This window comes from Taudactylus pleione, unplaced genomic scaffold, assembly GCF_031769625.1.
Source record: "Taudactylus pleione unplaced genomic scaffold, aTauple2 ptg001496l, whole genome shotgun sequence".
Taxonomy (NCBI): Eukaryota; Metazoa; Chordata; class Amphibia; order Anura; family Myobatrachidae; genus Taudactylus; species Taudactylus pleione.
Genome location: NW_028285894.1, coordinates 180,001 through 196,420, shown reverse-complemented (window position 1 = coordinate 196,420; position 16,420 = coordinate 180,001). Strand labels below are relative to the sequence as shown.

General features: G+C 40.6%; 1 protein-coding gene across 1 annotated transcript in view; it reads left to right on the top strand.

Annotated features, from left to right (window-relative positions):
* Window positions 1-16,420, top strand: part of LOC148442472 (solute carrier family 2, facilitated glucose transporter member 4-like) — a 261,582-nt gene that overhangs the window by 105,193 nt on the left and 139,969 nt on the right. The gene's annotated exons all lie outside the window — the stretch shown is intronic.

Below are 16,420 nucleotides of genomic sequence, written 5' to 3'. Positions count from 1 at the left end.
ATGGTTACATTATAGATTATCTTATACTTCTCCTCGTCCTCCTCCAGCACAATCAGCATAATGGTTACATTATAGATCATCTTATACTTCTCCTCCTCCTCCAGCACAATCAGCACAATGGTTACATTATAGATTATCTTATACTTCTCCTCCTCCTCCTCCTCCAGCACAATCAGCATAATGGTTACATTATAGATAATCTTATACTTCTCCTCCTCCTCCAGCACAATCAGCACAATGGTTACATTACAGATCATCTTATACTTCTCCTCCTCCTCTTCCTCCTCCAGCACAATCAGCATAATGGTTACATTATAGATAATCTTATACTTCTCCTCCTCCTCCAGCACAATCAGCACAATGGTTACATTATAGATTATCTTATACTTCTCCTCCTCCTCCTCCTCCAGCACAATCAGCATAATGGTTACATTATAGATCATCTTATACTTCTCCTCCTCCAGCACAATCAGCACAATGGTTACATTATAGATTATCTTATACTTCTCCTCCTCCTCCTCCTCCTCCTCCAGCACAATCAGCATAATGGTTACATTATAGATCATCTTATACTTCTCCTCCTCCTCCAGCACAATCAGGATAATGGTTACATTATAGATCATCTCACACTTCTCCTCCTCCTCCTCCTCCTCCAGCACAATCACCATAATGGTTACATTATAGATCATCTCATACTTCTCCTCCTCCTACTCCTCCTCCTCCAGCAAAATCAGCATAATGGATACATTATAGATCATCTCATACTCCTCCTCCTCCTCCTCCTCCTCCAGCACAATCAGCATAATGGTTACATTATAGATCATCTTATACTTCTCCTCCTCCTCTTCCTCCTCCAGCACAATCAGCATAATGGTTACATTATAGATAATCTTATACTTCTCCTCCTCCTCCAGCACAATCAACACAATGGTTACATTATAGATTATCTTATACTTCTCCTCGTCCTCCTCCAGCACAATCAGCATAATGGTTACATTATAGATCATCTTATACTTCTCCTCCTCCTCCAGCACAATCAGGATAATGGTTACATTATAGATCATCTCACACTTCTCCTCCTCCTCCTCCTCCTCCAGCGCAATCACCATAATGGTTACATTATAGATCATCTCATACTTCTCCTCCTCCTCCTCCTCCTCCTCCAGCAAAATCAGCATAATGGTTACATTATAGATCATCTCCTCCTCCTCCTCCTCCTCCTCCAGCACAATCAGCAAAATGGTTACATTGTAGATCATCTTATACTTCTCCTCCTCCTCCAGCACAATCAGCATAATGATTACATTATAGATCATCTCACACTTCTCCTCCTCTTCCTCCTCCACCAGCACAATCAGCATAATGGTTACATTATAGATCATCTTATACTTCTCCTCCTCCTCCAGCACAATCAGCACAATGGTTACATTATAGATTATCTTATACTTCTCCTCCTCCTCCTCCAGCACAATCAGCATAATGGTTACATTATAGGTCATCTTATACTTCTCCTCCTCCTCCAGCACAATCAGGATAATGGTTACATTACAGATCATCTCACACTTCTCCTCCTCCTCCTCCTCCAGCACAATCACCATAATGGTTACATTATAGATCATCTTATACTTCTCCTCCTCCTCCTCCAGCACAATCAGGATAATGGTTACATTATAGATCATCTCACACTTCTCCTCCTCCTCCTCCTCCAGCACAATCACCACAATGGTTACATTATAGATCATCTCATAATTCTCCTCCTCCTCCTCCTCCTCCTCCAGCAAAATCAGCATAATGGTTACATTATAGATCATCTCATACTCCTCCTCCTCCTCCTCCTCCTCCAGCACAATCAGCATAATGGTTACATTATAGATCATCTTATACTTCTCCTCCTCCTCTTCCTCCTCCAGCACAATCAGCATAATGGTTACATTATAGATCATCTTATACTTCTCCTCCTCCTCCAGCACAATCAGCACAATGGTTACATTATAGATTATCTTATACTTCTCCTCGTCCTCCTCCAGCACAATCAGCATAATGGTTACATTATAGATCATCTTATACTTTTCCTCCTCCTCCAGCACAATCAGGATAATGGTTACATTATAGATCATCTCACACTTCTCCTCCTCCTCCTCCTCCAGCGCAATCACCATAATGGTTACATTATAGATCATCTCATACTTCTCCTCCTCCTCCTCCTCCTCCAGCAAAATCAGCATAATGGTTACATTATAGATCATCTCCTCCTCCTCCTCCTCCTCCTCCAGCACAATCAGCAAAATGGTTACATTGTAGATCATCTTATACTTCTCCTCCTCCTCCAGCACAATCAGCATAATGATTACATTATAGATCATCTCACACTTCTCCTCCTCCTCCAGCACAATCAGCACAATGGTTACATTATAGATTATCTTATACTTCTCCTCCTCCTCCAGCACAATCAGCATAATGGTTACATTATACATCATCTTATACTTCTCATCCTCCTCCATCAGCACAATCAGCATAATGGTTACATTATAGACCATCTTATACTTCTCATCCTTCTCCTCCAGCACAATCAGCATAATGGTTACATTATAGATCATCTTATACTTCTCCTCCTTCTCCACCTCCTCCAGCACAATCAGCATAATGGTTACATTATAGATCATTTTACACTTCTTCTCCTCCTCTTCCAGCACAAACAGCATAATGGTTACATTATAGATCATCTTATACTTCTCCTTCTCCTCCTCCTCCAGCACAATCAGCATAATGGTTACATTATAGATCATCTTATACTTTTCCTCCTCCTCCTCAAGCACAATCAGTATAATGGTTACATTATAGATCATCTTATACTTCTCGTCCTCCAGCACAATCAGCATAATGGTTACATTATAGATCATCTTATACTTCTCATCCTCCTCCTCCTCCTCCAGCACAATCAGCATAATGGTTAAATTATAGATCATCTTATACTTCTACTCCTCCTCCAGCACAATTAGCATAATGGTTATATTATAGAGCATCTTGTACTTCTCCCCCTCCTCCTCCAGCACAATCAGCATAATGGTTACATTATAGATCATCTTATACTACTCCTCCTCCTCCAGAACAATCAGCATAATGGTTAGATTATAGATCATCTTATACTTCTCCTCCTCCTCCTCCTCCTCCTCCTCCTCCTCCAGCACAATCATCATAATGGTTACATTATAGATCATCTCACACTTCTCCTCCTCCTGCACAAAAAGCATAATGGTTACATTATAGATCATCTTATACTTCTCCTCCTCCTGCACAATCAGCATAATGGTTACATTATAGATCATCTTATACTTCTCCTCCTCCTCCAGCACAATCAGCATAATGGTTACATTATAGATCATCTTATACTTCTCCTCCTCCTCCTCCAGCACAATCAGCATAATGGTTACATTATATATAATTTTATACTTCTCCTCCTCCTCGAGCGCAATCAGCAAAATGGTTACATTATAGATCATCTTATACTCCTCCTCCTCCTCCTCCTCCAGCACAATCAGCATAATGGTTACATTATAGATAATCTTACACTTCTCCTCCTCCTCCAGTACAATCAGCATAATGGTTACATTATAGATAATCTTACACTTCTCCTCCTCCAGCACAATCAGCATTATGGTTACATTATAGATCATCTTATACTTCTCCTCCTCCTCCAGCCCAATCAGCATAATGGTTACATTATAGATCATCTTACTCTTTTCCTCCTCCTCCTCCAGCACAATCAGCATAATGGATACATTATAGATTATCTTATACTTCTCCACCTCCTCCAGCACAATCAGCATAATGGTTACATTATAGACCATCTTATACTTCTCCTCCTCCTCCTCCAGCACAATCAGCATAATGGTTACATTATAGATCATCTTATACTCCTCCTCCTCCTCCTCCAGCACAATCAGCATAATGGTTACATTATAGATAATCTTACACTTCTCCTCCTCCAGTACAATCAGCATAATGGTTACATTATAGATCATCTCATACTTCTCCTCCTCATCCTCCTCCTCCAGCAAAATCAGCATAATGGTTACATTATAGATCATCTCATACTCCTCCTCCTCCTCCTCCAGCACAATCAGCATAATGGTTACATTATAGATGATCTTATACTTCTCCTCCTCCTCTTCCTCCTCCAGCACAATCAGCATATTGGTTACATTATAGATCATCTTATACTTCTCCTCCTCCTCCAGCACAATCAGCACAGTGGTTACATTATAGATTATCTTATACTTCTCCTCGTCCTCCTCCAGCACAATCAGCATAATGGTTACATTATAGATCATCTTATACTTCTCCTCCTCCTCCAGCACAATCAGGATAATGGTTACATTATAGATCATCTCACACTTCTCCTCCTCCTCCTCCTCCTCCAGCACAATCACCATAATGGTTACATTATAGATCATCTCATACTTCTCCTCCTCCTCCTCCTCCTCCAGCAAAATCAGCATAATGGTTACATTATAGATCATCTCATACTCCTCCTCCTCCTCCTCCTCCAGCACAATCAGCATAATGGTTACATTATAGATCATCTTATACTTCTCCTCCTCCAGCACAATCAGCACAATGGTTACATTATAGATTATCTTATACTTCTCCTCCTCCTCCTCCTCCTCCAGCACAATCAGCATAATGGTTACATTATAGATCATCTCATACTTCTCCTCCTCCTCCTCCTCCTCCTCCTCCAGCAAAATCAGCATAATGGTTACATTATAGATCATCTCATACTCCTCCTCCTCCTCCTCCTCCTGCACAATCAGCATAATGGTTACATTATAGATCATCTTATACTTCTCCTCCTCCTCCAGCACAATCAGCACAATGGTTACATTATAGATTATCTTATACTTCTCCTCCTCCTCCTCCTCCTCCAGCACAATCAGCATAATGGTTACATTATAGATCATCTTATACTTCTCCTCCTCCTCCAGCACAATCAGGATAATGGTTACATTATAGATCATCTCACACTTCTCCTCCTCCTCCTCCTCCTCCTCCTCCAGCACAATCACCATAATGGTTACATTATAGATCATCTCATACTTCTCCTCCTCCTCCTCCTCCTCCTCCAGCAAAATCAGCATAATGGTTACATTATAGATCATCTCATACTCATACTCCTCCTCCTCCTCCTCCAGCACAATCAGCATAATGGTTACATTATAGATCATCTTATACTTCTCCTCCTCCTCCAGCAAAATCACCACAATGGATACATTATAGATCATCTTATACTTCTCCTCCTCCTCCAGCACAATCAGCATAATGGTTAGATTATAGATCATCTTATACTTCTCCTCCTCCTCCTCCAGCACAATCATCATAATGGTTACATTATAGATCATCTCACACTTCTCCTCCTCCTCCTCCAGCACAAAAAGCATAATGGTTACATTATAGATCATCTTATACTTCTCCTCCTCCAGCACAATCAGCATAATGGTTACATTATAGATCATCTTATACTTCTCCTCCTCCTCCTCCAGCACAATCAGTATAATGGTTACATTATAGATCATCTTATACTTCTCCTCCTCCTCCTCCAGCACAATCAGCATAATGGTTACATTATATATAATCTTATACTTCTCCTCCTCCTCGAGCGCAATCAGCATAATGGTTACATTATAGATCATCTTATACTCCTCCTCCTCCTCCTCCTCCAGCACAATCAGCATAATGGTTACATTATAGATAATCTTACACTTCTCCTCCTCCTCCAGTACAATCAGCATAATGGTTACATTATAGATAATCTTACACTTCTCCTCCAGCACAATCAGCATTATGGTTACATTATAGATCATCTTATACTTCTCCTCCTCCTCCAGCACAATCAGCATAATGGTTACATTATAGATCATCTCACTCTTTTCCTCCTCCTCCTCCAGCACAATCAGCATAATGGATACATTATAGATTATCTTATACTTCTCCACCTCCTCCAGCACAATCAGCATAATGGTTACATTATAGATCATCTCATACTTCTCCTCCTCCTCCTCCTCCTCCTCCAGCAAAATCAGCATAATGGTTACATTATAGATCATCTCATACTCCTCCTCCTCCTCCTCCAGCACAATCAGCATAATGGTTACATTATAGATCATCTTATACTTCTCCTCCTCCTCTTCCTCCTCCAGCACAATCAGCATAATGGTTACATTATAGATCATCTTATACTTCTCCTCCTCCTCCAGCACAATCAGCACAGTGGTTACATTATAGATTATCTTATACTTCTCCTCGTCCTCCTCTAGCACAATCAGCATAATTTTTACATTATAGATCATCTTATACTTCTCCTCCTCCTCCAGCACAATCAGGATAATGGTTACATTATAGATCATCTCACACTTCTCCTCCTCCTCCTCCTCCTCCTCCAGCACAATCACCATAATGGTTACATTATAGATCATCTCATACTTCTCCTCCTCCTCCTCCTCCTCCTCCTCCTCCAGCAAAATCAGCATAATGGTTACATTATAGATCATCTCATACTTCTCCTCCTCCTCCTCCAGCACAATCAGCATAATGGTTACATTATAGATCATCTTATACTTCTCCTCCTCCTCCTCCTCCTCCTCCTCCTCCTCCTCCTCCTGCAAAATCAGCATAATGGTTACATTATAGATCATCTCCTCCTCCTCCTCCTCCAGCACAATCAGCATAATGGTTACATTATAGATCATCTTATACTTCTCCTCCTCCTCCAGCACAATCAGCACAATGGTTACATTATAGATTATCTTATACTTCTCCTCCTCCTCCTCCTCCTCCTCCTCCAGCACAATCAGCATAATGGTTACATTATAGATCATCTTATACTTCTCCTCCTCCTCCAGCACAATCAGGATAATGGTTATATTATAGATCATCTCACACTTCTCCTCCTCCTCCTCCTCCTCCAGCACAATCACCATAATGGTTACATTATAGATCATCTCATACTTCTCCTCCTCCTCCTCCAGCAAAATCAGCATAATGGATACATTATAGATCATCTCATACTCCTCCTCCTCCTCCTCCTCCTCCAGCACAATCAGCATAATGGTTACATTATAGATCATCTTATACTTCTCCTCCTCCTCTTCCTCCTCCAGCACAATCAGCATAATGGTTACATTATAGATAATCTTATACTTCTCCTCCTCCTCCAGCACAATCAGCACAATGGTTACATTATAGATTATCTTATACGTCTCCTCGTCCTCCTCCAGCACAATCAGCATAATGGTTACATTATAGATCATCTTATACTTCTCCTCCTCCTCCAGCACAATCAGGATAATGGTTACATTATAGATCATCTCACACTTCTCCTCCTCCTCCTCCTCCTCCTCCTCCAGCGCAATCACCATAATGGTTACATTATAGATCATCTCATACTTCTCCTCCTCCTCCTCCTCCTCCAGCAAAATCAGCATAATGGTTACATTATAGATCATCTCCTCCTCCTCCTCCTCCTCCAGCACAATCAGCAAAATGGTTACATTGTAGATCATCTTATACTTCTCCTCCTCCTCCAGCACAATCAGCATAATGATTACATTATAGATCATCTCACACTTCTCCTCCTCCTCCTCCTCCTCCAGCACAATCAGCATAATGGTTACATTATAGATCATCTTATACTTCTCCTCCTCCTCCAGCACAATCAGCACAATGGTTACATTATAGATTATCTTATACTTCTCCTCCTCCTCCTCCTCCAGCACAATCAGCATAATGGTTACATTATAGGTCATCTTATACTTCTCCTCCTCCTCCAGCACAATCAGGATAATGGTTACATTACAGATCATCTCACACTTCTCCTCCTCCTCCTCCTCCAGCACAATCACCATAATGGTTACATTATAGATCATCTCATACTTCTCCTCCTCCTCCTCCTCCTCCTCCAGCAAAATCAGCATAATGGTTACATTATAGATCATCTCATACTCCTCCTCCTCCTCCTCCAGCACAATCAGCATAATGGTTACATTATAGATCATCTTATACTTCTCCTCCTCCTCTTCCTCCTCCAGCACAATCAGCATAATGGTTACATTATAGATCATCTTATACTTCTCCTCCTCCTCCAGCACAATCAGCACAATGGTTACATTATAGATTATCTTATACTTCTCCTCGTCCTCCTCCAGCACAATCAGCATAATGGTTACATTATAGATCATCTTATACTTTTCCTCCTCCAGCACAATCAGGATAATGGTTACATTATAGATCATCTCACACTTCTCCTCCTCCTCCTCCTCCTCCAGCGCAATCACCATAATCGTTACATTATAGATCATCTCATACTTCTCCTCCTCCTCCTCCTCCTCCACCTCCAGCAAAATCAGCATAATGGTTACATTATAGATCATCTCCTCCTCCTCCTCCTCCTCCAGCACAATCAGCAAAATGGTTACATTGTAGATCATCTTATACTTCTCCTCCTCCTCCAGCAAAATCAGCATAATGATTACATTATAGATCATCTCACACTTCTCCTCCTCCTCCAGCACAATCAGCACAATGGTTACATTATAGATTATCTTATACTTCTCCTCCTCCTCCAGCACAATCAGCATAATGGTTACATTATACATCATCTTATACTTCTCATCCTCCTCCATCAGCACAATCAGCATAATGGTTACATTATAGACCATCTTATACTTCTCATCCTTCTCCTCCAGCACAATCAGCATAATGGTTACATTATAGATCATCTTATACTTCCCCTCCTTCTCCACCTCCTCCAGCACAATCAGCATAATGGTTACATTATAGATCATTTTACACTTCTTCTCCTCCTCTTCCAGCACAAACAGCATAATGGTTACATTATAGATCATCTTACACTTCTCCTTCTCCTCCTCCTCCTGCACAATCAGCATAATGGTTACATTATAGGTCATCTTACACTTCTCCTCCTCCTCCAGCACAATCAGCATAATGGTTACATTATAGATCATCTTATACTTTTCCTCCTCCTCCTCAAGCACAATCAGCATAATGGTTACATTATAGATCATCTTATACTTCTCGTCCTCCAGCACAATCAGCATAATAGTTACATTATAGATCATCTTATACTTCTCCTCCTCCTCCAGCACAATCAGCATAATGGTTAAATTATAGATCATCTTATACTTCTACTCCTCCTCCAGCACAATTAGCATAATGGTTATATTATAGAGCATCTTGTACTTCTCCCCCTCCTCCTCCAGCACAATCAGCATAATGGTTACATTATAGATCATCTTATACTTCTCCTCCTCCTCCAGAACAATCAGCATAATGGTTACATTATAGATCATCTTATACATCTCCTCCTCCTCCAGCACAATCATCATAATGGTTACATTATAGATCATCTCACACTTCTCCTCCTCCTCCTCCAGCACAAAAAGCATAATGGTTACATTATAGATCATCTTATACTTCTCCTCCTCCAGCACAATCAGCATAATGGTTACATTATAGAACATCTTATACTTCTCCTCCTCCTCCAGCACAATCAGCATAATGGTTACATTATAGAAAATCTTACACTTCTCCTCCTCCTCCAGTACAATCAGCATAATGGTTACATTATAGATAATCTTACACTTCTCCTCCAGCACAATCAGCATTATGGTTACATTATAGATCATCTTATACTTCTCCTCCTCCTCCAGCACAATCAGCATAATGGTTACATTATAGATCATCTTACTCTTTTCCTCCTCCTCCTCCAGCACAATCAACATAATGGATACATTATAGATTATCTTATACTTCTCCACCTCCTCCAGCACAATCAGCATAATGGTTACATTATAGACCATCTTATACTTCTCCTCCTCCTCCTCCTCCTCCAGCACAATCAGCATAATGGTTACATTATAGATCATCTTATACTTCTCCTCCTCCTCAAGCGCAATCAGCATAATGGTTACATTATAGATCATCTTATACTCCTCCTCCTCCTCCTCCTCCTCCAGCACAATCAGCATAATGGTTACATTATAGATAATCTTACACTTCTCCTCCTCCTCCAGTACAATCAGCATAATGGTTACATTATAGATAATCTTACACTTCTCCTCCTCCAGCACAATCAGCATTATGGTTACATTATAGATCATCTTATTCTTCTCCTCCTCCTCCTCCAGCACAATCAGCATAATGGATACATTATAGATTATCTTATACTTCTCCACCTCCTCCAGCACAATCAGCATAATGGTTACATTATAGATCATCTCATACTTCTCCTCCTCCTCCTCCTCCTCCAGCAAAATCAGCATAATGGTTACATTATAGATCATCTCATACTCCTCCTCCTCCTCCTCCTCCAGCACAATCAGCATAATGGTTACATTATAGATCATCTTATACTTCTCCTCCTCCTCTTCCTCCTCCAGCACAATCAGCATAATGCTTACATTATAGATCATCTTATACTTCTCCTCCTCCAGCACAATCAGCACAGTGGTTACATTATAGATTATCTTATACTTCTCCTCGTCCTCCTCCAGCACAATCAGCATAATGGTTACATTATAGATCATCTTATACTTCTCCTCCTCCTCCAGCACAATCAGGATAATGGTTACATTATAGATCATCTCACACTTCTCCTCCTCCTCCTCCTCCTCCTCCTCCAGCACAATCACCATAATGGTTACATTATAGATCATCTCATACTTCTCCTCCTCCTCCTCCTCCTTCAGCAAAATCAGCATAATGGTTACATTATAGATCATCTCATACTCCTCCTCCTCCTCCTCCTCCAGCACAATCAGCATAATGGTTACATTATAGATCATCTTATACTTCTCCTCCTCCTCCAGCACAATCAGCACAATGGTAACATTATAGATTATCTTATACTTCTCCTCCTCCTCCTCCAGCACAATCAGCATAATGGTTACATTATAGATCATCTCATACTTCTCCTCCTCCTCATCCTCCTCCTCCAGCAAAATCAGCATAATGGTTACATTATAGATCATCTCATACTCCTCCTCCTCCTCCTCCTCCAGCACAATCAGCATAATGGTTACATTATAGATCATCTTATACTTCTCCTCCTCCTCCAGCACAATCAGCACAATGGTTACATTATAGATTATCTTATACTTCTCCTCCTCCTCCTCCTCCTCCAGCACAATCAGCATAATGGTTACATTATAGATCATCTTATACTTCTCCTCCTCCTCCAGCACAATCAGGATAATGGTTACATTATAGATCATCTCACACTTCTCCTCCTCCAGCACAATCACCATAATGGTTACATTATAGATCATCTCATACTTATCCTCCTCCTCCTCCTCCTTCAGCAAAATCAGCATAATGGTTACATTATAGATCATCTCATACTCCTCCTCCTCCTCCTCCTCCTCCAGCACAATCAGCATAATGGTTACATTATAGATCATCTTATACTTCTCCTCCTCCTCCAGCACAATCAGCACAATGGTAACATTATAGATTATCTTATACTTCTCCTCCTCCTCCTCCAGCACAATCAGCATAATGGTTACATTATAGATCATCTCATACTTCTCCTCCTCCTCATCCTCCTCCTCCAGCAAAATCAGCATAATGGTTACATTATAGATCATCTCATACTCCTCCTCCTCCTCCTCCTCCAGCACAATCAGCATAATGGTTACATTATAGATCATCTTATACTTCTCCTCCTCCTCCAGCACAATCAGCACAATGGTTACATTATAGATTATCTTATACTTCTCCTCCTCCTCCTCCTCCTCCAGCACAATCAGCATAATGGTTACATTATAGATCATCTTATACTTCTCCTCCTCCTCCAGCACAATCAGGATAATGGTTACATTATAGATCATCTCACACTTCTCCTCCTCCTCCTCCTCCAGCACAATCACCATAATGGTTACATTATAGATCATCTCATACTTCTCCTCCTCCTCCTCCTCCTCCTCCAGCAAAATCAGCATAATGGATACATTATAGATCATCTCATACTCCTCCTCCTCCTCCTCCTCCTCCAGCACAATCAGCATAATGGTTACATTATAGATCATCTTATACTTCTCCTCCTCCTCTTCCTCCTCCAGCACAATCAGCATAATGGTTACATTATAGATAATCTTATACTTCTCCTCCTCCTCCAGCACAATCAGCACAATGGTTACATTATAGATTATATTATACTTCTCCTCGTCCTCCTCCAGCACAATCAGCATAATGGTTACATTATAGATCATCTTATACTTCTCCTCCTCCTCCAGCACAATCAGGATAATGGTTACATTATAGATCATCTCACACTTCTCCTCCTTCTCCTCCTCCTCCTCCTCCAGCGCAATCACCATAATGGTTACATTATAGATCATCTCATACTTCTCCTCCTCCTCCTCCTCCTCCTCCAGCAAAATCAGCATAATGGTTACATTATAGATCATCTCCTCCTCCTCCTCCTCCAGCACAATCAGCAAAATGGTTACATTGTAGATCATCTTATACTTCTCCTCCTCCTCCAGCACAATCAGCATAATGATTACATTATAGATCATCTCACACTTCTCCTCCTCCTCCTCCTCCAGCACAATCAGCATAATGGTTACATTATAGATCATCTTATACTTCTCCTCCTCCTCCAGCACAATCAGCACAATGGTTACATTATAGATTATCTTATACTTCTCCTCCTCCTCCAGCACAATCAGCATAATGGTTACATTATTGGTCATCTTATACTTCTCCTCCTCCTCCAGCGCAATCAGTATAATGGTTACATTACAGATCATCTCACACTTCTCCTCCTCCTCCTCCTCCAGCACAATCACCATAATGGTTACATTATAGATCATCTTATACTTCTCCTCCTCCTCCTCCAGCACAATCAGGATAATGGTTACATTATAGATCATCTCACACTTCTCCTCCTCCTCCTCCTCCTCCAGCACAATCACCATAAGGGTTACATTATAGATCATCTTATACTTCTCCTCCTCCTCTTCCTCCTCCAGCACAATCAGCATAATGGTTACATTATAGATAATCTTATACTTCTCCTCCTCCTCCAGCACAATCAGCACAATGGTTACATTATAGATTATCTTATACTTCTCCTCGTCCTCCTCCAGCACAATCAGCATAATGGTTACATTATAGATCATCTTATACTTTTCCTCCTCCTCCAGCACAATCAGGATAATGGTTACATTATAGATCATCTCACACTTCTCCTCCTCCTCCTCCTCCAGCGCAATCACCATAATGGTTACATTATAGATCATCTCATACTTCTCCTCCTCCTCCTCCTCCTCCAGCAAAATCAGCATAATGGTTACATTATAGATCATCTCCTCCTCCTCCTCCTCCTCCTCCTCCAGCACAATCAGCAAAATGGTTACATTGTAGATCATCTTATACTTCTCCTCCTCCTCCAGCACAATCAGCATAATGATTACATTATAGATCATCTCACACTTCTCCTCCTCCTCCAGCACAATCAGCACAATGGTTACATTATAGATTATCTTATACTTCTCCTCCTCCTCCAGCACAATCAGCATAATGGTTACATTATACATCATCTTATACTTCTCATCCTCCTCCATCAGCACAATCAGCATAATGGTTACATTATAGACCATCTTATACTTCTCATCCTTCTCCTCCAGCACAATCAGCATAATGGTTACATTATAGATCGTCTTATACTTCTCCTCCTTCTCCACCTCCTCCAGCACAATCAGTATAATGGTTACATTATAGATCATTTTACACTTCTTCTCCTCCTCTTCCAGCACAAACAGCATAATGGTTACATTATAGATCATCTTATACTTCTCCTTCTCCTCCTCCTCCAGCACAATCAGCATAATGGTTACATTATAAGTCATCTTACACTTCTCCTCCTCCTCCTCCAGCACAATCAGCATAATGGTTACATTATAGATCATCTTATAATTTTCCTCCTCCTCCTCAAGCACAATCAGCATAATGGTTACATTATAGATCATCTTATACTTCTCGTCCTCCAGCACAATCAGCATAATGGTTACATTATAGATCATCTTATACTTCTCCTCCTCCTCCAGCACAATCAGCATAATGGTTAAATTATAGATCATCTTATACTTCTACTCCTCCTCCAGCACAATTAGCATAATGGTTATATTATAGAGCATCTTGTACTTCTCCCCCTCCTCCTCCAGCACAATCAGCATAATGGTTACATTATAGATCATCTTATACTTCTTCTCCTCCTCCAGAACAATCAGCATAATGGTTAGATTATAGATCATCTTATACTTCTCCTCCTCCTCCTCCTCCTCCTCCAGCACAATCATCATAATGGTTACATTATAGATCATCTCACACTTCTCCTCCTCCTCCTCCAGCACAAAAAGCATAATGGTTACATTATAGATCATCTTATACTTCTCCTCCTCCAGCACAATCAGCATAATGGTTACATTATAGATCATCTTATACTTCTCCTCCTCCTCCAGCACAATCAGCATAATGGTTACATTATAGATCATCTTATACTTCTCCTCCTCCTCGAGCGCAATCAGCATAATGGTTACATTATAGATCATCTTATACTCCTCCTCCTCCTCCTCCAGCACAATCAGCATAATGGTTACATTATAGATAATCTTACACTTCTCCTCCTCCTCCAGTACAATCAGCATAATGGTTACATTATAGATAATCTTACACTTCTCCTCCTCCAGCACAATCAGCATTATGGTTACATTATAGATCATCTTATACTTCTCCTCCTCCTCCAGCACAATCAGCATAATGGTTACATTATAGATCATCTTACTCTTTTCCTCCTCCTCCTCCAGCACAATCAGCATAATGGATACATTATAGATTATCTTATACTTCTCCACCTCCTCCAGCACAATCAGCATAATGGTTACATTATAGACCATCTTATACTTCTCCTCCTCCTCCTCCTCCAGCCCAATCAGCATAATGGTTACATTATAGATCATCTTATACTTCTCCTCCTCCTCCTCCTCCTGCACAATCAGCATAATGGTTACATTATAGATCATCTAATTCTTCTCCTCCTCCTCCTCCAGCACAATCAGCATAATGGATACATTATAGATTATCTTATACTTCTCCTCCTCCTCCAGCACAATCAGTATAATGGTTACATTATAGATTATCTTATACTTCTCCTCCTCCCCCTCCTCCTCCTCCTCCTCCTCTTCCTGCACAATCAGCATAATGGTTACATTATAGATCATCTTATATTTCTCCTCCTCCTCCTCCTCCTCCTGCACAGTCAGCATAATGGTTACATTATAGATCATCTTATACTTCTCCTCCTCCTCCTCCTCCTGCATAATCAGAATAATGGTTACATTATAGATCATCTTACACTTCTCCTCCTCCTTCTCCTCCTCCTCCAGCACAAACAGCATAATGGTTACATTATAGATCATCTTATACTTCTCCTCCTCCAGCACAATCAGCATAATGGTTACATTATAGATCATCTTATAATTCTCCTCCTCCTCCAGCACAATCAGCATAATGGTTACATTATAGATCATCTTATACTTCTCCTCCTCCTCCTCCTCCTGCACAATCAGCATAATGGTTACATTATAGATCATCTTATTCTTCTCCTCCTCCTCCTCCAGCACAATCAGCATAATGGTTACATTATAGATCATCTTATACTTCTCCTCCTCCTCCAGCACAATCAGCATAGTGGTTACATTATAGATCATCTTATACTTCTCCTCCTCCTCCAACACAATCAGCATAATGGTTACATTATAGACCATCTTATTCTTCTCCACCTCCTCCAGCACAATCAGCATAATGGTTACATTATAGATCATCTTATACTTCTCCTCCTCCTCCAGAACAATCAGCATAATGGTTAGATTATAGATCATCTTATACTTCTCCTCCTCCTCCTCCTCCTCCAGCACAATCATCATAATGGTTACATTATAGATCATCTCACACTTCTCCTCCTCCTCCTCCAGCACAAAAAGCATAATGGTTACATTATAGATCATCTTATACTTCTCCTCCTCCAGCACAATCAGCATAATGGTTACATTATAGATCATCTTATACTTCTCCTCCACCTCCAGCACAATCAGCATAATGGTTACATTATAGATCATCTTATACTTCTCCTCCTCCTCCTCCAGCACAATCAGCATAATGGTTACATTATGTATAATCTTATACTTCTCCTCCTCCTCGAGCGCAATCAGCATAATGGTTACATTATAGATCATCTTATACTCCTCCTCCTCCTCCAGCACAATCAGCATAATGGTTCCATTATAGATAATCTTACACTTCTCCTCCTCCTCCAGTACAATCAGCATAATGGTTACATTAT